General features: G+C 27.0%; 1 protein-coding gene across 2 annotated transcripts in view; it reads right to left on the bottom strand.

The window, feature by feature from the left end:
• Positions 1-14,891, bottom strand: part of LOC113554418 (homeotic protein antennapedia-like) — a 153,705-nt gene that overhangs the window by 129,611 nt on the left and 9,203 nt on the right. Inside the window, exon 2 of one of the 2 annotated variants that reach the window (XM_026958253.1) lies at positions 1,560-1,610. The gene's annotated coding sequence lies outside the window, so the exon portion shown is untranslated. Of the gene's footprint in view, positions 1-81; positions 170-1,559; positions 1,611-14,891 lie in introns of those variants that run through there. The other variant, XM_026958260.1, reaches the window with a different exon arrangement.

Below are 14,891 nucleotides of genomic sequence, written 5' to 3'. Positions count from 1 at the left end.
GTATTTTTTTATTCGAAAAAAGATTGATACTTATATATACATATATAATAATAATACTTGCATAGATTTTTTATAAATTACCTTCAATTTAAGAAAAAAGTCATCTAAATGTGTATAGATTATCCATAAGTCAATATATTTGTAGGTTCAACACAAATTATCACTAGAAATGCGAACATTGTATTATTAAACATAAAAACTAAATGAAACTAATGAATATACTTATGAATTAAATTTATAACAATTATTTAAAAAAAAATAACAACTTCTGGTAACTTTCGGCGGGTTTGCTACACTATAAATGTACTGATGGAAAATACGGTAGATCTATTGACGATCAGTCGCGAAATATGATCATGGCAACTGTGCATGGCAAACGAATGGGCTGTCCTTGGGGGTGGCTGTGGACAAGAGGCCATTAAAAAATAACTTGCAGCTGCGATAGGGGATGGAAGAACCCTCGGGAATTGAAAAAACCGGTATTAGGGTGAGCACATTGCAAATCATTCACCAACGAAAACGAGCTGATTTTAAAATGTCGTCGATTATGCAAAGGATATACATATTTGGATCGTGTATAATGTATGTATAATATACGTACATAATATTAAATAAGAAAATGTTTTACCGATAATGTGATAAAACGCAAAAGTTAAAACTACATTATTAATACTCGAAGGCACTAAGAAGTACGTGTTTAAATAGGTAGCTCAATCATTTTATTACAGCTTACGATAATACTAATTATTTATGGACAATTAATTATGAAAGCCACACATTATATTATCTTAAACATCAAATTAATATTTTAACAGGAATAGCACGTATTTTAGCATTTAAAAATGTAATTAATTTTATCATTATTGTTATTAGATTAAACGTCAACGTCGCTGGTTCACGAATATTCTATTTTAAAATTGTTCCATTTTTATTAACTATTATGGTCAAGTCATAGTGTCTGTAAAAGATAATATTAAATAATGTTGTACCTGTAGTGTAATAATATGTATAATAGAGATTATTATTAATTCGTAAATATTGTAATATATTATTATAGAAATATTGTGTACGATTTTTTAAATATTTTTATATAATTTGCATAATTATTAATTAGGTTAGATTCTCATTGTTCCAATTGTAAAACACCTACCTAATCTATTAGACAATTATTGTCCGTTATCAATCAATCGGATCACGTGTGATATGTATATTGGTTTATCATCAAATTGTTACGGTAAAGAAAACCAAACCGGTATAAGGCGGTGAACACAAAATCGTGGGTACGCTGTATACAAATATTTCTTTTGAATTCGATGTATACGTTGTTATGCAACTGTGCATGCATACACTGTGTATATTACATCCAGGTGGTCGGTGTAGTCAATGGTTAAATTACATGACCCATAAAAACTAGGTCATAAAATTCGTCTTATTTATGGAGTATGGCTGGTCCCTTCCTTTCTTTCTTTACTTTCCAGGAAAGGGCAGAAATCATCTTATTAAGGGACACATGCATACACACAGTGTCAGTTACAATAATGTTATGTAAGTGTACTCACCTTTTTCGTGTACGTCGATTTAGTGCTCCGTGGACACAGATGATTTTGGATCTGAAACAAAAAATATCGCCGAGGTAAGTTTTCATTATTATTTTATTTAATTTAAATCATGGTGATCGTTATTTGCAGTGCCATTACTAAATATTTGATGATCTATACCATATATATAACAAAATAAATCCTAATTTTAGGTTTTTAATGTAAAGACTAAATCATAAAATGTGTTTTGATGGACGGCAAAAAAAATTATTTATAAAACTAATAAATTAAAACGCATTTAATTTGTATATTTTCCATGGCCATAACGTCCACTGTCTAGCCGAAGTACCTTTAGAGACAAACAAAGACGGCACGTAATGATGTTTTTGCCTAATGGCCTAGGACGGATTCATTAATTTTTTTCACACTTCGTTATTATAACTTACGTTAGTTCTAATAATCCTATATCTTAATATTTATATTGAGACTCTTTAGTGTGTCCCATGAAGAGGATTTTCAATTTTCATTAAACGTTATGGTCATTTAGGCTGTCACATCCGTATCGTTGAGCTAATAAATTTAAAAAAAAAAACTATTTGTGCGAGGGCTAAGCCCACACTTGTGCTCAATATAGTAATTGTTTTTTTTTTTTTTTTAGAATAATTCAATTAATGTAAAAACCACCCACATTGGAAACATATACGAAAATAACTTCGAAAATTCGTTCTGCTGTCGCCTGGGGATGATCTATATCCGAAACTAAATGTATCCCACTAACGAACCGTAAAATTTGTTTTCAACACTTAAGGACAGATCTTTACAGGGTACACAATGTTTGCAAACAAAACTAACACAGTTTTTTTTATTATTCGTCAAAAAAAAAAAAATCAAAACCGTGAATTGAAAGAACCATTGTTCAAATTGGTAGTGTGAAGGCCTAGCCTAGGATTTAAGTGACGGCAAAGGTTAAAAATGTAATATTAGCGATTATACCTACAAAAAAGACGATTTTGTTTAAAATTAATTAAAATGTATTGATGTGAAATCATAATCAAATATTGTTTTGTATTTATACAAGTATTATATTTTATTTATTATTAAAATTCATAATCTAGACGTAATGTATAATAGTATATAGTAATATATAATATTGTATTATCGCAAAGTATAAATAAGAAATTCAAGTACATCAAGTTTTTTTATCAAATAATACAACAGGTAACATTAAAAGTTATTTTTCTTTTAAAATACGAATAATATTGATTTTGAAATACATTGTAAAAAAATGCTTACATTTACAATATTAAATAATAAATTTATATTTAATATACAATTTTTTTAAATAAAATGTTTAAATGTAAGGACATTTTTACAATGTTATTTTTGCATAAGTTCTATAAATCACATTTTAAATTCATAAAGGGCATATCGTGTGAGTTATTTTTCACTTGAAAAAAAGTTCAACCGAATAAACGATTAAAAATACAACTTCGTCGACAATTTCTCATGCACATCATAATGCTTTTAGGTATCCAAATAAATAAAAAACGGTTGACATTTATGTGTCATATTAATGGGAGACATTTACTAGTTGGTTTTATAAGCGACATGTCATATGATAATATATGGTGTCAACGAAGAGTAGGTACATGGCATTATTTATGGCGGTTTATATATTTACTTCGGATTCCATTGCGCTTGACAAGTAATCTTTTTATTTGGATTGCTTTTTGATTCAAAGACCTTTTTAAAATGTACTTGCTTTATTGTTGTTTAACCTATAGAAAAATTCATCGTAACAATGTGAATACTACTGTTTGATGATGAGGAAAAAAAACAGTAAATTATGTATTTTAATTACAGAGATGTCTACTATATTTCTTTTTTTCTCTTCCTTTCGCTAAGGACAATTTTCTAACCTGTCGCATGGACTTAGGCAATAAATCTACGTAATGTATAGCCGGAAACTTCCTCGGTCATGGTCGGGAAAAATGTACTTCACTACCAAAAAAGTATAATGTATATACATTAAAGGTAGAGGTCACGAAACATTTAGATTAAAAAATAAAATAAATTCGTGGGTTGCATTCAACAATTTGTACAAAATAAATAATCAGATCATTTTAAAAAGTATTGTTATAAAATATATAAAATTAAAATTATGTACCAAAGTGTTTCACCAATAATTTGGCCGTTTACTTTCAATTCCAACTTTGCATATATATTTATCAGTACCTAATCAGCTGCGCTGCATATATATATACTTGTTGCTCATTTAAGCTTGTTATTATTCAGACACGCGACACGTTATTTTCTCATCTCTATATCCATTTATCTCCATTATAATTGGAATACAGTGTCTTAGACTCAAGTCTGCGATGTTCATTTTTAATTAACTAATTAAATCAATAAAGGAAATTTTATTATTATAATAAAGGAGGACTTTTCATCGAGTCCTCAATCATAACTACAGAAGTGGATATATAAATAAATGTAAAATAAAATAATATAATAGATACCAAAATAATATCATTGTCATTGATAAAAGTTATAAAAATATCAAGTTTGAGTAAAACTAGAGATATGTTTTTATTAAAATAAAATCTATCTAGGCTTGATATTGTTAAGACAACAGTATTTTGGTAGATAATATCTAGTAACTATAGCGTAGAAATAGTATGTATATTGTGTATGTACTAAGTAAATTTGTACTATGTTTAGATGAAATATAATTTTAAGTCTACTTATATGAACTACGGCTATTAAGTTTCACATAAATAAAATAAATCACTTCTTACTTTGAATTCATATTTAATTACAAATAAGCATGATAACATTTTAGATATAATGCATCGTGTTTGACTGTAATTTTTTTACGACGATTTTACTTTAGTTAAATTATTATGTATTAATGTTATAGTTGAGGTGAACTTAAAATTAAATTTCTAAGATAATATTATATAATATAAAATTGTTTGAAATTCGATTAAGTATAAACTGATATTTATTAATATTGTTACTTATAGGTATGTAAGGTATACTCATACGTATTTCATTATTACAACTTATTACATTGACAGTTCATATAACCTAACCTCACATAGATGATATTGCTGTCATTAATAATTCATAGATACTATTGATATTATTATTAATCCTTTTATATGCTGTAGTGTCACAACATTAGTATTGAATTAATTAATTTTTTTCTTATAAGTTATAATTTATCTAAATAAATAAGCCCAATAAAGTAATTTGTTAAGAATAAAACTATAAAAAATATCAACAGTTAATTTTTACTACAAATTATTATGAATTCGATATTGATACAATAACATTGTATCATATTAGTGAAAACATTAGTATTATTAGTCACCCCTACTTATGATATTTTAAAAATAATTGACTATATAAAAACATTTTTATGAATTATAATATTATTAATATATTATTTATTATTTCCCATATAATACAATTAAAGTTTGATATTATATAATTAAGACGAGAAAATCTGTTTGATGAATGAATGAGATGATCATCATTTACTTTTTACTGATTTATTGATTTGATTAACTGTATACATATGTGTTCAATGCTGAAATATGCATATGACTTCACACAAAGATTATACCGTTTTTTTAATAGTTAAAAAATATTTTAATCTGACTTTTAATTAACAGTTTTTACTTACTTGGACCACTTGAAAATTAAATGCTTTAAAAATGATAGCTTTTTTTACAAAAAATGTATAATTCATTATATTATTTTGAAACCTGAATCAGTAAAAATTACACTAAGAATAGGAATGAAATTAATTGTAATTATAGTGCCATAAAATGGTATCACGTATACCTTGCTCTGTAGAGTGTAGACTAGTCGATGTACAAATTAAATATAGTCTGAATGGATGAGGGAAAAGACCTGATAAAGTAACGAAAATGGATAAAACTCTTTAGGAAAGTCAAACCTAGCTATATGCAAAACGTTTAAAAGTTTCAAGGATATAATATATTATATACTTACATATATACCTACTACGTATATTGGAGCGTTCGCGGTTTCTTATCAGCATTGTATATTCGTTTATATATATAATAAATATGCAGTTACGCTACCGACGCCAACAGTGGCGAAATAATTAAAACCGATTCCATTAAAGTCGACCGAGTCCCGCAATTATTCACCTCATCTCGAGTTCACACAGATATATTTATATAATTATATATATATATATCTCGGGTGGTTTTTGTAGAACCAAAAAACCAATTTATTCTACTTTCTACTCCCTTGCGCGGTCGTTGTCGGTTTTCTTTGTTTAATTCATGAAGGCGCACTGCCACCAGGAGCTATTTGTCTGCGAACGGACGAGTGGGAAGTACCCACCATCGCCACTGACTTCACCGAAGGGGTACATTTATCTCTGCCGGCGCGCGGCCCTTAATGTATATTCCATGCAAATACTATGCCCAACCCGCCCGCCATCGCGTATTTATACATACGCCACCGCACATTCATTGGCAGTGGTAGCGACGGTACCGAAACTGATCGGCCGAAATCGACCTCCCGTCTACTGCAGTCGCTGTATATGTATTATATGAATAGAAGGATGAGCGTATTGCCCGGCTGAAACAATAAATCTGTTGATTCATTGGTTGCTAAAAAAAAAAAAAACGAAGGAGAAAAGGAAAAAATTTAAAAACCTGGAGTAAAAACACAGATGGCGACGATCTAATATGGTCCATAATCGCTTATTGGAATTTGGTAAAGCGATGCGAGTGTTTATAGCATACATTATACTACTATAGCCGATACGCGCACAAACCATTGTATTCTATATTCTAATTATAGGTACACAATATAATATATATATATATATATATATGTCTAAACATCTATAGGTAATGATTTTTCACATAAAATATACCAATACCCATGTTTGAAGATAAAATTCAACAGGTTATTTTTACCAATGCGATCTTTTCACTAAAAGTTTTAATTCTTATTTTATAATAAAAAAAAAATATCATGCAGTAAAAATGTTTTCTACCTATGTCCTTTATGTTTTCATAATTATTTTATTTAAGTACACATTTCGTTTTTACACATTCTAACACTTTTAATTTTATTGTTCAATAATAAACGAGAAAGAATATCATATAAAAATATATATCATAATATTATCAAAATAAACAATAAACTATAATCATTTGAGTATTTTATTTACGGTTGTCGTATTTTTTTTTTAAATGAGAACTTTTTAAATAAAAATTGGCAAGATTGAGAAAAATGAAGGATAATTTAGGTTTTATTTTTATAGTTTCAAGTAAATTGACAATCGTATGTGTAGTGTATAGATGGTATCTATTTCTAAGAAGTATTTAATTTTCTATAGATTGTTTTAAACTAAAAAAAGCCTATTAAGAAAAACTTTTTCTTATCAATTTTTATATTATTTAAGTTTTATAATTAGATGTAGTTATATGTTTTTGTTTGTGTTATAATGTTTTGTGTAAAACCGGAATATCCTCGTTTATCATTTGGAGGTATTCTTATAGATCAGAAAAAGTTGCATAAATAAAAAATGTCTTCTGCGTATAAGATTTATTAGGGTAGTTTTTTCTCAGTCACCGACATATTTCTTTGGATATGCCTAAGTGGTCGCCAGAAAAGTGCCCGGTTTTATTGAAGCCTTGTGCAGATCCCTATGTAAAAAAAAGTCGCTTGCAGATATTGTCACGCGTAAAAGCGTTTAAGGCAACGGTATGATATATATTATAAATATAGACATATAATATATGTAGATAAATTTGGGCAAGGATGAAAAAATGTCGTCCAAGAAAAAAAGGATGAAAAAAATATTTCACGAAACTCACAAATCATTCTCCGCTGTCTCTTAGCATCGGTCGCAGTTTTATTATGTATGCAAATTTTCAAAAACACGCACCCCCTTCACTTGTGCTGAGCGTGCCAAAGGCTCGGACTATAAATCACCGACTGCCACGTCTCTTGCAGGGACAATGTTTCACCCTACGGGGATAAAAAAATACATTTTTCCGACAGACCTTGAGTAAAATTTTATTTTTATACTTGATAACTATTTTTGTGACCTATAAAATATTACTTAAAATATTTTTCCTTTAAATATGTCTTTTTAATTTTGTAAATCTAATTAGGTAAACATTTTAAGGTTTATTTATTTTTAAATTGCAAATCTAATAATTTTTGACAAAATGTAAGTACCTATATAAATTTTAAAATTTAAATTTGCATAATATTATTATTTATGATACCTATATTTTAATATAAATATTAAAAAACTAAACTGTGTTATAAAATAAACAAAATTAGTTAACAAAAACGACAAATTGTGATTACGTACGTATTTCGTAAAGCGAAACTAGTTCGAATTATACTATATATTTATTTATATAAAACAGTAAAATAGCTTATACGTATTTCAATAATATTAATAATATAAAATAAAAGCGATAATTGTAGATAAAATGCCTAATATTTTTATATACGTCATCTGAGCTTAGCGGTACGAGAAAGTGTATAGATATTTTTCTTTTTAGGTTAAGAATATTGATATACCTATGTAAAGAATTATGTTTCTCGTACACATAATGTTTATCGAAGGCTCTTTTAGTCTGAACATTCCGTATACACATAATATATATAAATGTCGTTACCTAACGTCTATAGTCGACGACGATGACTAGCACACATAATAATATAATAATAATTACGATTAAGTCGTCAACAACTTGTCAACCGTATGCGCCGCCACTGTCGCCACTAAGCCCCAGGGCTGTACCGGCGTAACCGTTTTTTTTCCTTTAAAGGGAACCTGGTGCCTATAAATATATATGTATATACATTATTCGAACCTAACCTAACCTATCCGTATCGGCGGCGAAACAGAATAGAAAAAATGTCCTTTATAGTGAAAGAAAGAAAAAAATACAATTACAACAGTTATACACACACACACACAAACATACAAATACAAAACATACATACATTTAGATATGATATAACGGTTCCCGAATAATATCTTTCTTATATTTATATATAATGTTATACAAATGCTATAATATTATAATGTACCGTTTGGGATACAGAATTACAGCTATCTATATAACGGTCTGTATTGACGTAGGAACAATATAGGCGACCCTGTGATATTTTAGTGTTATATAACATATGTGTTGCATGGTGATCTGTGTGCGAGAATTTCATTTGTATGTATATGTGTATATATATATATATGCATATATGTATGTATATGTATGTGTGTGTATATAAGAGTGAGAATATTTTGCACAGCTCGGAACTTTTGCATAAATTTATCTTACTATGCTGGGTGGTTGGGAATACATATAGTATGTGTATATATACAAATTACCTTCACTATATACCGTCGACACAATCTAAGTTGTTCAACCATCACGACAAAATGTTTTCTTATAAGTTATATTATTAGATTTCTCATCACAAGGCTACTATTGCACTCCACTAAGTATATTTCAACGTTTAACTATTATATTGTATGATTCATTTTTTTTTTAAAGCGCTAACAGCGTTTATTTTAAATTGTTGACGTAAAACTCGGAAAATTTCACACATAATAAATTTTAGTTTACACTAATTTTTTTCAAAATAATTAAAAATTATACAGAAAACATGACCGCAAGTGAGATGGAAAGTTACAATCTAGATATTCGAGAGCCTTCAATTATTAGAAATTATGATTTAATGAGTTGAATAAAAAATGTATAATAAGAATTATTAAATACAAAAACATTCTAATGCACATATGTTTAATAGTTTATAAAAAAGTGCGACATTCACGTGTTGTCATCAGTGACAGAGAATTTGAAGAAAGTATAACTATTAACTAGATGTATGAATTTAAATTTTAGATAACATATTTTAATAAAGCAATTACAATAAGTTGTTGTGATTAAAATGAAAAATGACTATTAACATCATATAATTTCGTATATAATATACTCTGTATTATCATGAACCGCGGAGTACTATTAACTAATAGAAGATATTTTTATAATCTAGATTATATCTTTTAATCAATAATATACATAACTTATGCGTTTGAAATAAGTTAGGAGGGGATAATCGGTACTCGATTATTACAAACATTGTTAAGTACAAATAGAATAGAATTGCTAAAGTATATATTTTATTTCAGACAACATTTTAATGTTAAAGAAATTTAAAACATTCATTAAACATATATACGGTGATAACTAAATTTTAATATTAAATTCTAAGTCAAAGAAGTGCAATATACACATAAAATAGATAAGTATACAAGATCATTTTGAGAAAGATAATTGTGACTATTAAGCAAGGCAGTAGCAGATTGACTGTTACGAATAATATTACGATGTCTTGTTATCATTATTATGTGTGATTTACTGATATGTCAATGATTTTTTGATTAAAAATAAAATAAAATTGTGAATCTATACAGCATACTATTTTGTTATAAAATTACCTAATCGGTATTTAAACGTATTATTTATATGCTAAACAATAAGCTATGATCATTATATTATATTACATATTATTATTATTGTATTATATTATTTGATTCATAAAAATATGGTCGACTGTGATTGTTTTTAATCACTGTGAAATGCGACGAGAAAAATACGTTGGAAACGAAATAAGAGAATAGACAAAATCAGAGTTTATGAACTTATAGCTATACAACATGTATGCTATAACTATATATAAATATATAAATACGATGTACGCGTGTGGAACAAGAAACGAGGAACGAGCGATGACGTGTTGTCGTTGATTAATTAAAACGCTTTGCGGTGGTGCACTACAACAGCAGTAGGTAGGTACCATACATATACGTACCTACAGCATACACCATCATAACATTCACGTGTGTGTCGTTTGTGTACGAGTATGTACCTCGCCAGGTCTGAATCTGTGTGGGGAGAGAAACACGTCGTATTTCATTTTTAATTGGGACTTTTGCTTGAGTGTGATGCGCGTGTGCGTGTATAGCGTTTGTTTGCGAGCGCACCGTTTTGGTACATTATAAAAAATAAATAAAATAATATCCCAAGTCCAACGTGTGATGTAATATGTCTACGGAGGTAAAATTAAATGAACCCAAGTAAAAAAAACAAACAAACTACATTTTATACGAGAAGAAACCATAAAGCTGCGGCATGAAAAACCACGATGTTTGGCAATAACCGCCGCGGTCGTCGCGACTATCATATTATAGCGTATTTTAAATTTGTCGGCTTGTTTTCTTGGCTCCAAGCCCACCATCGACACTATATATCGGACACGCGCGCATGCATACACAGTAGGTATACCTGCAGAAAAGTTTCTCGACCGCGCCATATTTTAAAAGTTTAAATGTATTATCCTTATATATATATATATAATATAGGTATACGGTATACCATAACTAAACATATCGATTTTCTGATGTATATATTAGAGGTACAGCTTACAATATTAATCTATTTAGGTATATAGTACAATAGGTACTTATATTATATTGAAAACATATGCTCCTATTCTATCAGTAGGCATCATTTCGCTTTGTTTGCATATTAGATGCATATGGTACTTATATTTAAGAAGCAGCTTATCAGTAAATCATATAAAAAAAAGTTAAAGTTTTTTCGACACACCAGTTAAAATAATTTAAATGTTAATTTTTGGTCAGGTTTTTAACTATAAATTAATTTATTATACATTTTATTGAAATATACCTAGCTACAGTTTTCAATTGAAAGGAAATCAAAGTGCCGAGCCGACAACGTTCATCATTTTTAATACGAATTTAATATATTATGATTCCATACCTGTTAAAGGACAAAGACTATGACGAATAATTTACTTTCTACACCACCATGTACATTGTACATGATAATAAGGTTTCACGATTTATTAATGAAATACGTAATTCAGTAGTTATTTATTAATTATTGAACATTGGACTCCACAAATAAATATATATACGTATATGTACCAATACTTATAATCTCATCTGAAAAATATAATTCTTATTAATTAGACAAATTTTCTGTATAACATAGGTAGTATTAAAACTGAAAAATTGTGTCCATCTTTTCATTTCGTCCAACTATAATCACGGTCACGCTACAAACTTATCGAAAACAAGCAACATAACGACTGATAATACCATAGAATTAAATATATGAAAAAACTTATGAATATATATTACAATAGTGGTTAGAATATGTAATAATAGGTGCATACATATTACAATCCACAGAACCTATTTTCTGTAGTTCTTAACAAGGTAACATCTGTCAACCGGTAGAACTTCAAATTCTGATTCCAATTGTTGAATGAATATAATTTATTAAATAAGACGTTTTATAATTCCAGAATACAACACATTTAGTCATAAAATTTATTTCATGATTGAAAAATGTTTTGACATTTATTATATAGTAAGGTAAATCAACAAACAATCAATAATTGACTATTAAATTATCAAATCTTACTTTATTTATTATTTAGAAATTACTTTAAATTTTATGTAGTAAAAAACTATACTCATCTATATTATTTTATTTGACGTACCTATACGAGTATGCTCGTAACGTTTTTCGGTGCTAATGTTTTTTACAAAAATAAAAATACATGTTCCTCTATTTAGTGTAAAAACGAAACCAATAAAATATTGTTTCTAATGCAATCTTTTTTTTATCAGATACTTTTAGGAGTCTTATGCTTTTGAGTTTCTCAGAAATCAGTTAATATACTTATTTATACTTTCTATAGTCATTATAAATAATATAGAACAAACATTATTAAAATTGTATGTAAAGAATAAAGATATAAAGACATTTTAGCCTTTCCATTCAAACAATTTAAATAATCAAACTAATTAATTATTATTATATTTAATAATTAATACTGAAATAAAATTGATTTATTAACGTAAAATAATGATCATTCATCATAAATTATTTAATCTTTGCTGAATGGAAAAACATAAACATGGAATATGAAGATTTTCGACCTTTACATTCACGCATAATTTCGATAATGAAATTAATTAATTATTATTATTCCATAATTAATACTGAATATAATGCACCTATTACAAAATAATATCTAAACATTGTACCTAACTGATTTATTTTTATTGAATATAAATGTTATTTGAATGTGTTTTTAAGTAGTCTAGTCTTAATATTACGAGTTATTTGTGATATCAGATATTTGTAATAAAATATATAATAGTACAAGAATAAACAATTTAAACATAGATGAATAAAGTTATTGATTTTTAAATGTAGTTTGATAAAAACAAAAACAAATGAACTTGCATAGTTGATAATGTAAATTATTTATATAATTTATACGTAGATATATGTATTTGTAACCGCTAATGATTGGTTAATTTTTAATATGTGCCTTATACTTATATTAAATTTAATGTTTATCAAGTCAACAAGTACTTTAATTATTAATTTGAAAATCGATATTAAATACTAATTTATATCTATTTTTTTTTTCATTTTCTTGTGTAAGTAAAATGTAAGATCTTAGTGGTCACCTTGTATATTAGATGGTAAAATATATATTTTTTATATAAATTATGCAGTGTGAACGCAGTGTGAACTGAGGTATACTTATTTTATAATGCATCATATTGTGTTTTTAAGATAATTAGATAATTTATTATCAAGTTGATCATGCTTAGTAACTAGTGGTCCCTAGTTATTACACGTGTATGAAATTACATAATAGTAACTAGTATCTAACCTAACCTATGTTTAATGATTAAAAAAAAAGTAACTAACCTAGCGTAATTTTTCTTATCAGGTGGAACTTCTGAGGGTCTTCCTATTCAAATATTCAAATATTATTTTCACTAATTTTGTTATCATACTTACTTATTAGTTATTATTGTAGAAATATACTGTAAATATATTCTTTTAATAATAAAAAAAAATGATTAATAATATAGTTTAAAAGTAAATTATAAGTTATTTTCAGTATAATAGGTATAATAACTTATAAATATATGAATAAATACTCCTAGAACTTATAGAAGGTAAAAACTTAAATGTTATTGTTAACTGAAATGATAAACATTGTTCATAACATTAAAATTTATTTTTTATTAAATTAAATCTTAAGTATATTTATGAAAAAATTTAAAAACTTAAAAAATTGAAACGAGATTAAAAAGTTACAGTTTAAATAATATAATTTATTAATTAATATTAAATAAAATAGGTAGGCTACGTGTAAATTAAAAATAATGAAAATCCAAGTAGTCAGATAAAACAGACTTAAGTGAAAATGAAGTATAATATGACGCGCAGGTTTAGGTAGGAGAAAAAAAACTGGTAAGAAAAACAGCACGAGGGAACAACATTCCATCAAATGTGTAGCCTTGCGACCGTGGTGGCGACAACGTCTTCGGCGTAATACATTAAAATAATTCGTTAAATCGACAATCTGGTTTGGTATACCTACTCTTCTCTGTTCCCTATGCTCTCATTCGAATTCAACGCTATACGCCTATAATACACGATAAACGATACTTTAGTTAGAAATTCCCAAAAACATAGTAAGATACATCGTATATACTTAAAAAATGATTTCAAACAAAATTAATATTTTAGTACGATATATTTCTAAATCAAATTACAGTATTTATTAGAAACATTTTGACTTAATATTATAATTAACTGATATCCTAACTCAAAGAAAAATATATCCATGTACATATCAGAATAATTATATTTATAAAACGATTCTGGTTTCATCTAAATTAAGTATCTAATTATTATTAAATCAATTCATATTAATATCTTCATGTTTATCGATTCTGTAGACTAGATAGCGATTTTAAAATCTTTTTTTTAAAGTATTTCACATATTTTGTAAATCGATAATTATTATAGTTTGTTAATTAAATAATAATAATAAAAACAAATTTAACAATTAATAATAGAAAATGTTTTATAAAGACGTTTTAATTTAATGTAAACTCAAGTCACGAAATCTATAAAGTAAATTTATAACATCTGTCCTCATTCATTCATAATATCAGTTAATATTTATTATATTTCAAATAAATTGACAAATTTAATGACTTTAAAATCAATAATAATAATTCTTAATATTACTTCGATTTGGAAATATTAAACACGGAGTACCTTCAAAGTGTAAAAATATTGACATAATGCGTTACTATATTCGCCTAGCACAATAAAAACCCAGATACTGTTTAGTTATAAGTTGCAAAATTAAAAATATAAATAAATAAAGTTTTTGGGTAGCATAAAATTGGTTTTTGTT

This window comes from Rhopalosiphum maidis, chromosome 2 (genome assembly GCF_003676215.2).
Source record: "Rhopalosiphum maidis isolate BTI-1 chromosome 2, ASM367621v3, whole genome shotgun sequence".
Classification (NCBI taxonomy): domain Eukaryota; kingdom Metazoa; phylum Arthropoda; class Insecta; order Hemiptera; family Aphididae; genus Rhopalosiphum; species Rhopalosiphum maidis.
Note: the sequence above shows the minus strand (reverse complement) of the source record. Positions and strands in the feature narration are given on the sequence as shown.